Here is a 12,706-nt window from a genome sequence, read left to right as displayed (position 1 = left end):
TGCAAGGCTACGGAATTAAAATCGGAGATCCCAATTCTCTATCTTTGATAGTTTCCCAGATATCCAAGTTCATACCTACGATTTTTTGAGGTTTGTGGGCGTTAAAATGGGCGTGGCACACTGCTGAAACAAACTTGCGCTGCGCAGGAATCTCAGAAATCTGCACGCCTAATCCCAGTATTGTAGCTTGTATAGTTTCCTAGATCTCAGCGTTCATACGGACAGAAGGACAGACGGACATGGCTAGATCGACTCGGCTAGTGATCCTGATCAAGAATATATATACTTTATGGGATCGGAAACGCTTCCTTCTGCCTTGTACATACTTTCCGACGAACCTAGTATACCCTTTTACTCTACGAGTATCGGGTATAAAAATTCCGGAGAATGGGTAGCAAATAATAGCAAAAAATCGGAAATATGGAGCTGCGGAAATCCAAGGCGACAGATTAGCAGGAAAATATTCTCATTATGAGTAACCGATAAACTCAAAAATGAGTTGCGAATTCTCATAAGGAGTTCTAGAGAATTCCGTTCTGCGAACAAGACGAGAGATGAGCGGCCTTTAGTTCGTTGAGTATATGGTTGTCTCTCTCTCACTAAAGGGTGTGTAAAGTGGTGCGCGCCGCATTTGTGTGACTGTCATTTGCCGTGTGATTTAGCTAAGTCAAGCCGTGCGCGTAACACAAAGCTAAAAAACTATTTTATGAATTGGACATTCGTGCGACCCTTCCGTACCTCGAGGGTAAGTTTTTTTATTTTAACTGTGTTTATAACAAACACTGCCAAAATATTACCAAAACGTGTACGTCAATATGTATGTACATACATATGTATGTGTGATTGTAAGTGGCGTGAAGCACGTGTCTAGTTTTCTTAGTTTTTTATGTACAATGTACATACTACATACACATATAATTTTCAAAATGCGTTTTAAATGTTCATTTAATAACATTCTAATTTTATTGTTTCATGATATAATATATATAATATATATAATGAAAAAAAATATTTTACCCTTTTTTCTGGGAATGGGTGGAGCGGGTTTCAGCGCAACAGTTCTTCATTTGAGAATTTAGAAGTTCACTATCAAGAACTTGTTTCTCATTTTGAGCGCTGGAAATTTCTCAGTTTGAGAAAAGGGGATACTCGATTCTAAAATTCAAGCTAAATTATTTCTTAAAATGAGTGCAGTTTGTACTCATATTGAGGAAAAATGTTCAATAAAGAGCACAAATGTACTCAATTTAAGTACAAATTTTTTGAGAAATTTGTACTGAAAGTGAGTGTTTTGCACTCAATGTGAGAATTTTTGTTCATGCTAAATTTTTGAGTACAAAAATACTCAATTTGAGTACAAATTACTTAAATAATTCTCTCTGTGTACCTACTGGCGGCCACACCGGGCAACGAGATAAAACACTCGTTCGGCATGCTTTTGGACCGTGCAAAACGCTGTATTAAAGCAGAAGGAGACTATTTTGAATAAAATAATTTGATTTTGCCGGAAAAACTATTTGTTCTGTCTCTTTTTTTAAAGTCCTGTTTACTTTGGAACTCACCTTGTATAACTATAGTTATATTTTATATATAAAAGAAAGCAAACGCAGGTGCTTTAATAATATATGCGAAGAAATTGACTCCAACCCATGGGGCTTCGCATATAAACTCGTCACAAAACGGCTGCGGGCATTTAGTAGCTTATCACCGACATGCCCAGTCAGCCACAGCAAGAGAGTATGGCGCGAATCTCACAGATAGTGAACACGGCGAGCATAAAGCTCACAAGTGCCGAAGAAGTCCTCCGGGTATTGAATACAATACTGGACGACAAGACACCGGGAACAGATGGAATCCCGAATAAAGTTCTTAAAATTGCCATAAGAGCAAATACAAAAGAGTATGTTGACATGTATAACGCATGCCTAACAGAAGGTGTGTTGCCTAGTCGCTGGAAAACACAGCGTCTGGTACTCATACCAAAGGGGGAAAAGCCGGCGGAAGAGCCTTCTTCGTATAGGCCACTCTGCATGCTGGATACGGTGGGAAAAGTTCTTGAAAGAAGAATCCACTCCCGGCTAGAAGGTGCCCTTGTCGGAACCAACGGTCTCTCAGAGATGCAGTATGGTTTTCGGAAGGGGCTATCTACCATCGACGCCGTCGGTAAACTGTGCGAAATCGCACATTGAGGGGAAAACGTGGCTGTACGGCACTAAGCAGTACTGCATGGCGGCAACGTTGGATGTTAAAAACGCCTTCAACTCCGCTAGCTGGTACCACACACTAAATGCACTGAGCAACCTAAATGTACCAGTGTATATACAGAGAGTTATAGCGAGCTACTTCGAAGGCCGCCTGCTCCTGTACGAAACTGATTTCGGGCAATCGACCCACAGGGTCAGCGGGGGAGTCCCCCAATGTCATGTACGATGGGATCCTTAGGATCACGATGCCCGAAGGGGCACGACTCATTGGCTTCGCGGATGTCGTGGACATAGTAGTTACGGCAAAGAAACTTCCAGATGCGGAAAGAAACGAGCAAGCGCATGGCTAGACTCCAAGGGACTCGCCTTGGCACAAGACTGAAGCAGTCCTGATAAGTAGCAGGCAAATGGTGGCGGCTGCTACTATCAAAACTGGAGAAGCCACAATTACATCTCGCCCAAGTCTAAAATACTTGGGTGTCATGATCGACCACCGGCTTTCTATCAAAGAACATCTAGCGTACGCTAGTGGCAAGGCAAGCAGGACCGCGGCTGCAAATTCGCGAATTATGGCGAAAAATCGAGTACCGAGGCAACCAGGACGTAGATTACCGGTTAGCGTTTTCACGGCGACACTGATGTACGCTGCTCCCATATGGGCTCGAGCCACAAAAAATGGAAGTTATATGCAAGACGGCGACTCCGTGCAGAGATTGTGTGCCCTGCGGGTATGCTGTGCGTTCCGCACGGTATCCCATGAGGCGGCGCTGGTGATATCGGGAGTCACACCGATTGACCTGCACATGGGTTACAACTGCTGAATCCCTACGGAAAAGGTGCAGAGAACTTACCACTGTTAAGTGGCAAGAATGTTGGGTAAATACTAGCAAAGGACGATGGACCTATAAGCTTATCCCAGAACTGCAGAGATGGTTGGGACGGAAGCATGGACATGTGGACTTTTACTTAACGCAACTGCTGACAGGACATGGATGCTTTAAATACTACCTGAATAGGTTTAAGCATGAAAGTTATATGACACATTATTTAGGGGCTCTTACCCAATTTATAAACAACTTTGAGCCGAGAGCTTAATTGCAGATTGCATCATCCTATTTTCCGACTCTCTTGAGTCATTCTCTTTATCAATTTTTGGGGATAAAATCTCTTAAGCCTAGGTTTAATTATTGATCATTGAACTAGATGGCAGGCAGTCCGTTTTTAAGATCCGAATCCAGCAGTAGAACAATTCGAGGAAAAGTATAAGAGCAGTGAATTAAATAAGTTCGACCTATTGAAAAATTGTAATAGTGAATAAGTGGTTGTTAAAAATAAAAATAAATTTTTTTAATCAATTCACTAGTGAGAAACTTAATTGGCGCCCAACGTGGGGCCGTGTGATTAAAAAATCTAAAGCAAAGCTTTTAAATAAACCCAAAAAAGTTTAAAAGTGAAAAAGGAATTTTGCGCGGCCAACAACCCGATACAACCGACGAATATATAAAGCTTTTGTTGATAAAAATAAGGTGGAAATTAATAAATGCAATAATCCCCTTAAACTCTATACAACCGGCAAAAATTTAAAAAGTTGGTGTTGATCAAAAAACTAAGGTGGAAAATAAATAATGGAATAATCCCCTTAAATCTCAAATTACAAAATAGTGATCGTAACATAAATTCACTGCTCGGACAATATAAAAAATTAAAAAGTGATAACAAAATTCATCGAAACAAATAACCGTTGGGAAAACAATTTAAATTATAAAAATGTTTAAAAACAAAAATTAACAAAAATCTTCGAAATCATCAACAAAAAGACACTAAAAAAAGAAGGAAGACCTTAATTTAAAAATCGAAGAAAGAAGGAAGACCTTAAGATACAAAAAAGAAGGACGACCCCAAGCAGGATCATCATCCAAGAAAACGACGACCCGAAAAACAACGACAAGAAAAATAAGGAGGACGATTCGTGAGCGATACTATCTTTTTTTATTATTATTATTATTATTTAATTAGAAATTTGTAAAAAAGAAATATAATTATACAAAGTGGAAGAATTAATTTCTGATTTCGAAAATATTCTCAAAATGTCAGAACCTTCAACAAGCCAGACTGGAGCAAATAAAAGACTCCACATAAATCCGCCTCAAGAACATCATCAGGCGATTACAAACAATACAATGTTAAATGTAGGAGATTTAATTAAACAAATTGTAAATTTTGAATTGAATCCATTAAAGGAGGAGATCGTTAATTTAAGATCGCAACTTTCTCATAAAATTAAATCGGTTGAGGATTATCAGATAGAGATTATAGATCCAAATATCAAGTGCGACACATCTTATGCGATCATCAAATTTGTTAGGGAATATAAAGGAGAAGAAGATAAATATGTAAGCTGGAGAGAATCAGCTGAAATAGCCATGGGGCAATATGCCAGAGGGAGTGAAGATTTTATTCCGCCTTATCAATATTAAGAAACAAAATAACGGGAATGGCAAACGATGCCTTAACCCATAACGGTACGGTATTAAATTTCGATGCCATAATGGCCAGACTTGACTTTGTCTTTAGCGACAAACGTCCTATTCATATTATTGAACAGGAATTAAGTGTTTTGAGTCAGGGAAAATTATCCATTATGGATTATTATGGTACAGTTAATAGAAAATTATCTCTACTTATTAATAATATAGCCATGGGGCAATATGCCAGAGGGAGTGAAGATTTTATTCCGCCTTATCAATATTAAGAAACAAAATAACGGGAATGGCAAACGATGCCTTAACCCATAACGGTACGGTATTAAATTTCGATGCCATAATGGCCAGACTTGACTTTGTCTTTAGCGACAAACGTCCTATTCATATTATTGAACAGGAATTAAGTGTTTTGAGTCAGGGAAAATTATCCATTATGGATTATTATGGTACAGTTAATAGAAAATTATCTCTACTTATTAATAAAACAATTATGACCTACGGTAGAAACAAACCGATAACAGCAGAAATGAATGAAAAACATAGGAAGACTACTCTTGGAGTTTTCATTACCGGCCTCAACGGCCAAATTTCAGATACAATTTTCTCAATGAATCCACCTGACCTACCGAATGCAATGGTCATAGTTCAGGAATTGGAAAGGAACAACATGAGGGCGCATTTCGCAAATAGTTTCTCAACTACTCAAAGAAAAAATAGTGAGCCAAACTCTGGTGGAAATGGTCAAACACATTTCAACCACAAGCAAAGACAACAAAACAACAATTACAATAACCAGCGAAACAATAATAATTTAAGGTTTAATCATGACAACAACCAGAACAAAAATACTTATGGTTATTATAATCAGAACAAAAATAATTCTTGGAACCAGGGTAGATTTAATAATAACCAACAAAATCAGTGGAACACTTATAGGCAGCCACTAAATAAACCAGAACCAATGGAGGTAGACGAGTCTATCCAGGTTCAGAATAGGGCTAACAACGGCTATAATCAAAGCTATAATAAATATCAAAATAATAATTATAGCCAGAACAAGTGGGATAAAACAAAACAAGGAAGAACGATATAGTCGAGTACCTCGACTATCAGATACCCGTTACTCAGCTAAAGGGACCAAAGGGAAATGGAGATATGCAAGCAGCAAAGCGAGATTAAAATACGCCACCTACCGGCGGTAGACAGATTTAAGCGTTATGGGAGTTAGAGTGGGCGTGGAAAATTTTTTTGGATCAATCGATAGGTATTGACAAGACCAATACATTTCAGTTAAATTTTTTTATATAGCATGAAAACTGTGGGCGTCACAGGCTTGGGCGGTTTGTGGGCGTTAGAGTGGGCGTGGCAAACTTTTTTTGGGTCAATCGAAACTGTAGGAGCCACAGTTTTGGGCGGTTTGTGGGCGTAAGAGTGGGCGTGGCACATTGCAGAAACAAACTTGCGCTGCGTAAGAAGCTCAGGAATCTGCACGCCAAATCTTAATAGCCTAGCTCTTATAGTTTCCGAGATCTCAGCGTTCATCCGGACAGACGGACATGGCTAGATCGACTCGGCTAGTGATCCTGATCAAGAATATATATACTTTATGGGGTCGGAAACGCTTCCTTCTGCCTGTTACATACTTTCCGACGAATCTAGTATACCCTTTTACTCTACGAGTAACGGGTATAATAACCTTGAGGAGAACCATTTTTTAGACAAAAGTCAGGAGTACGCTTACCCTACTTAATTAGAAATGACACAAAAAAAAAATTTAAAATTTAAAATATTAATTGACACTGGGGCAACCTCGTGTTATATTAAAACAGGATTTTATAAAAATAAGAATAAGCTTCCACAGTGAATTGATATTCAATAATTAAATATTATCATAAGATAACTATTTTTGATACGCGATATACTTTTTATGAAATAGAAGGGCTAGACTCAGATTTACTGGTCGGCTATAACCTATTGAAAAAAATAGGAGCTGTAATCGATACAGCTAAGGGAGTTATTAAATATAACGGAATAGAAGAAAAATTAAATTGTGATAACGGAAACAATTTAAACCAACATTCTTTAACAGAAGAAAACACCATTCTTCCATTAAAAGAATTTATATTAAAAAAATACTTTGATAAAAAGGCTCAAATCAGATCCGAATCTGAAATGGGTAATCAAAGCGAATTTAGTTTAGGATACACAAATCCTGAACACGCCGTCGTTGAAATATCCGACAAAAATAAAAGTTTGGAATTTAAAAATTCCGAACACGCCGTCGTTGAACTATCCGACAATCAAAAAATAAACAACATAAAAATATCATCAAGAAAAGATCTGGAGAATGAAATATTAAATATTATAAATGAAGAGCATTCAAAAATAAATATGAAGATTCCTTTTAGGACAGATATACGCGGTGAAATAAACACCGTAAATGATAGGGCCATTTACAGCAAACAATACCCTTATGCTCTATCAGCTTCAGATTTTGTAAATTCTGAAATAAGTCGAATGCTAAAAGAAGAAATTATAAGGCCAAGTAGAAGTCCTTATAATTCCCCTGTACTAGTGGTACCAAAAAAGGGTTTCAATGAAGATGGAATTTCAAAACTATGTATCGTAATTGACTATAAAAGACTTAATGAAAATACTATACCTGATAGGTATCCATTGCAGGACCCTTCAGTGATTTTATCAAATCTCGGAAAAGCCAAATACTTTTCAACAATTGACTTGGAATCTGGATTTCATCAGATTCTCATGTACGAACCTGACATACAAAAAAACCTAATTTTCAATAAATAATGGGAAATACGAATTCCTAAGAATGCCTAATTGCACAAGTAGAACTAGTACAACCGGACTATAATAAACAAGGAAGAACGCTATAGTCGAGTACCTCGACTATCAGATACCCGTTACTCAGCTAAATAGAGATATGCAAGCAGCAAAGCGAGATTAAAATGCGCCACCTACCGGCGGTATACAGAATTAAGCGTTATGGGCGTTAGAGTGGGCGTGGCAAAATTTTTGTTTGGATCATTCGATAGGTATTGACGAGACCAATACATTTCAGTTAAATTTTTTATCTAGCATGAAAATTGTGGGCGTCACAGGTTTTCGCGGTTTGTGGGCGTTAGAGTGGCCGTGGCACTCTGCTAAAACAAACTTGCGCTGCGTAAGAAGCTCAGGAATCTGCACGCCAAATCTCAATAGCCTAGCTCCCATAGTTTCCGAGATCTCAGCGTTCATCCGGACGGACAGACAGACGGACAGACGGACATGGCTAGATCGACTCGGCTAATGATCCTGATCAAGAATATACATACTTTGTGGGGTCGGAAACGCTTCCTTCTGCCTGTTACATACTTTCCGACGAATCTAGTATACCCTTTTACTCTACGAGTAACGGGTATAAAAATTTACACTAACAACTGACGCGTCTGACTTAGCAATTGGTGCGGTTCTTTCTCAGGAAGGAAAACCAATAACATTTATTTCAAAAACTCTAACCAAAACTGAACAATTATACGCGACAAATAAAAAGGAACTTTTAGCCATACTATGGGCTTTTAAAAACCTTCGTAATTACTTATATGGGGTTAACAACATCGAGATCTATACCGATCACCAACCTCTTTCATTTTCCATTTCTCAAAAAAATCCAAATATCGAAATGAAAAGATGGTATTCTTTTATTGAAAGCTATTCACCCAAAATAATTTATAAGCCAGGAGCAACAAATGTTGTTGCGGACGCTTTATCAAGGATACAAATTAATAACTTAACGGAAAGTAACGCATCGGTCTCAGATCAAAATACTCAGCATTCAGCAGAGAGTAGTTTTGAGAATGTTATACAAGAAACCCGAAAACCCTTAAACCAGTTTAAGCAACAATTGCTAATAGCAACGGGGAGGTATACAATACATGAGTCGATTAATGTATTCGGAAACACTAGACATATAATAGAGTATGATACTCCAGAAAATTTAATATAAATATTAAGAGAATATATTCCACCCAATATAACAATAGGAGTTCACTGTACTCTAGAAGATTTTTATAGAATTCAAAAACCACTTAAAGACAATTTTATAAATACATTTTTATACACTAAGACATTTGTCCAGGATGTCGAAGACGCTGAAGACAGATCTGTGATAATCACAGAAACTCATTGTAGAGCTCATAGAGGGTTTGATGAAAATTATAAACAAATATCTAGACTCTATTATTGGCCTAATTTATACAAAAAGCTTAAGAAATTTATAAAGAATTGCACAATCTGCAATCAAAACAAATACAACAGACACCCAGTACAGATTCCTATCGGTCGAGCACCTATTCCAGAAAGAGAAGGTGAAAATTTGCATCTTGACATATATTACGCCCAAAATCTTATATTCATTACTTGTATAGATTCCTATTCGAAATATTTGGTCGTAAAAGAAATCCCTAACAAACTAAATATAGAAAATAAAGTTTCAGAAATTTTACAACAATTTCCATTAGCCAAGTCGTTGATGATAGATAACGAACCAAGTTTCTCTTCATCCCAATTCAAATCCTTTGCTCAAATAAATGGGATATCTCTATTCTTTGCAGATCCTCGACATAGTACGTCCAACGGACAAATAGAAAGAACACACTCTACTTTAACAGAAATTGCTCGCTGCATTAAAGATGAGCTTAATCTAATTGATTATTCCGAAATTATAGTTAAAGCAGCACAAAAATATAATCTAACAATTCACTCAATAACTAACCAACGACCTTTTGATATATTATTTAATAAAATCAAACACGAAGATATTCCTAAATTACTGCAACAAGCTCAAGAGAAAATATTCCATTTCCACAATAAAGATAGACAAAATAAGAATTATCACGAAGAAGAGGTAATTTATGAAAAGAAACATGGGGAAAGAAACAAGCTTAATTCTAGATATAAAAAACAAGTAGTTAAGGAAAATCTCCCTAATAAAGTTATTATAAATAACAGAAACCGTACGATTCATAAAGATAATATTAAATAATTTGTTTCAAATTACAGATAATGATTTCAAAAATGTACTTATAATTGCTGGTAGCAACAACCATATCCGAAATTATGGATTACACGAACCATGATTTCCTTCTTTACAAGGATACCAAAGATCTTCTTATTTATGAATCATACGCAGATTTATTTCATATAACTAATATAAGTCTTTATAGAGATATTATTAATCTTGAAACAGAATTTCTAAAGAGTCACGACAACAACACTTTTCTTTGGGAAATATCCCACGATTTAAAAATTATCCAAATACTTATCTCCCAAGTTATACCCAGTAGATCGAAAAGAGGCATTAATGAAATAGGCACTATTTGAAAATGGATAGCGGGAACACCAGATCATAATGATTTCATAACTGTCCAAAATAAAATCGATGATTTAATACAAAATAATAACGATCAATTCGTTATTAATTCTAAAATATTTAAAGAGATAAAATCTTTATCTAAAGAATTCAAAACAGCCTTTAAAGATCAAGAAATTCCGCTTAGAAAATATAGTCTGCGTTGCTTACTTACGATCTTATGAATTTAATGGACACAATTACAGTCGCCAAAATCGATGTATTTAATACTCAAATTCTAAACAATGACGATATACAAGAAATTTATAAACACGAAAATAGACCTGTAGTTATAACAGACCTTTTAGATATATCTGAATTTAAAATCGCTTTGCATCAAGATCTTATTATAATTTACATAAAATACCCTATTATTACCGATCGTTGTGACGTTTACAATTCAAGACCCATTTCACATGATGATGGAAAATTATTAATTGATAATCATGTCGCAAAATGTAGAAACAAGTACTATGTAATGTCTTATTTTAAGGCAGAAATATTTAATAATTATTGCACACTTAACCCAGAAGGTTCTTGTTTCACCAGATTACTAAATGGAGAAAAATCTTTTTGTAACAAAATCAGAGAAAAAAATAAAAATGTAGATGTAATCCAAGATGGAGCCACTTTTGTAAATGGATTTAACTGTATTTGACACTCATTTAAATGGGTCATATTTAATTACTTTTAATGGCACCTCTATAATTAATAATATTTTCTACACCAATGTAGACAATAAGATATTGGAATACATCACAGCTCGAAAATATACAGATTTTTTAATATCCGAATATATTATATCTAATGATTCGGAACTCTCATTTGATAATATTAACATACTAAATCCATTTATTCAAATTAAACAATCTCAAATACCAGTTACGTTAATATTAATCAAATTCGCATTTATATTTTTAATTATTATGATTATAATCAAATTCAGAAATTTTTTAATATTCAAACCATGGCAAATTCGTATATTCACTCGTGAGAAACTTAATTTGAACGTTATCCGCACTGCTCACTGCGAGTCGGATAATGAAGACGCAGAACACGTGTTTTTTGTCTGAACGAGATTCGAAAATGAACGAAGAGATCTGAGTATAAGGGTTGGAGGGACGCCAGCCGCTTTTAATCTGGTGAATATTATGAATGAATCAGAAGTAACATTAGTACTCAAAAAACTGCGCATCGCAGAAAGACTGCGAAATTCCAAATTCCAAATTCCTAGAGAGCTAGGGGGCCACAAAGATTGTACAGACAATCTTCAAGGCTAAGGGCAGTTGCACTGGTTGCCGTCCCAAAGGAGAAAGCGTTAAGAAAAAAGGAACAGCTAGTACATTGGGTAAACTAGCAACTACTGGCGCGGACGCTGAGGCTATCGGCACCATTGTGGCGCAGCAGTTGGAGATGGTGCAAAATGAACTGCTGACTTAACTAACCGATCGATTGGCACTAATAATTTAGGCAACTTTGTCTGCCCAGATTCAAGAGCCGTCAAGGCAGGCAGAAGCAATCCACAATTTCAGAGTTCCGTCAGAGATAGGGAAGATTGAAATGCCGGACAGGCCCATTTCAGCTTTTACAAGCTCTGATTTGAGCAGTCGTCCCGATAAGGTCGGATAGATTACTAGTAGTTGGAAGTTGCGGTTTGATGGAGATAAAGACGGGTTAAGTGTGTATAAAACACGCCAAACGCTTAATTCAAGGTTTGACTTACTATGCGGCATAGCCTGTTCGAGGGAAAGGCGCGCAAAATTTTATTGGCGCTTTCATAAAACTTCGGATAGCTCAAGGTGGGATTTGCTTACTGAAGCTTTACACAAACAGTATCGAGATACGCGTACTGATGTGGATCTGAGAGAATCAATCCGAGGTAGAAAGCAGAAAAAGGGAAAGTTCTGACTCTTTCTACGATGCCATTGTGCAAATCTCGGATTGCCTAGAAGCACCATTCCAAAAAAGGATCTAATCGAAACTTTTCGCAAAAACTTACGACCGGAAAACAGGCACGAGCTTTTAAATGAAAGCATAGAGTCCGTGCAGAAGCTAAGGGATATTTGCCGGCGTAGGGAGGGGTTCCTGGAGGACGTGAAGAGTACTTATGGGTATCATAAGCCATCTCCTTATCGGACGCAAGTATCTGAGTTTGTGCAGGATTATGATTGTGCTTCGGAGTTTTCGGTTGTGGATCAGGTAACAGAAGTAGAGGCTTTCAGGTTAGTGTGCTGGAATTGTAGGCAAGAGGGTCATCGCTTTCACGAGTGCAAGGTGAAAAAAAGAGTATTTTGCACCATGCGGCATGCCTAAAACTTACAAGGATGCTTGCCAAAGGTGTCAAGAAAACGCGAAGTTGAACACACGACCCCAATAACAGCCGTGGGTCCCCCGAGAAAAGCCAGCGGATTCCGTTGTCAATCAGCAATAACTTTAGGCGCACCAGAGTTAGGTAGTAAGGGGAGGTCTCAAACTTTCTGGCCAAAGATATTGAAAAACAAAACATCACTAAACTTTACAACAAAACCAGTTAGAACCTTCTCTCGGAATGCGAAAAGAATAAGAAATAGGCTCAAGCGGCTAAAGCTATTAATGCTATCAGATATAAG

This window comes from Drosophila suzukii, chromosome 2R, assembly GCF_043229965.1.
Source record: "Drosophila suzukii chromosome 2R, CBGP_Dsuzu_IsoJpt1.0, whole genome shotgun sequence".
NCBI classification, from domain to species: domain Eukaryota; kingdom Metazoa; phylum Arthropoda; class Insecta; order Diptera; family Drosophilidae; genus Drosophila; species Drosophila suzukii.
The sequence above is the reverse complement of the archived record's forward strand: the minus strand, read 5'-3'. Positions refer to the sequence as shown.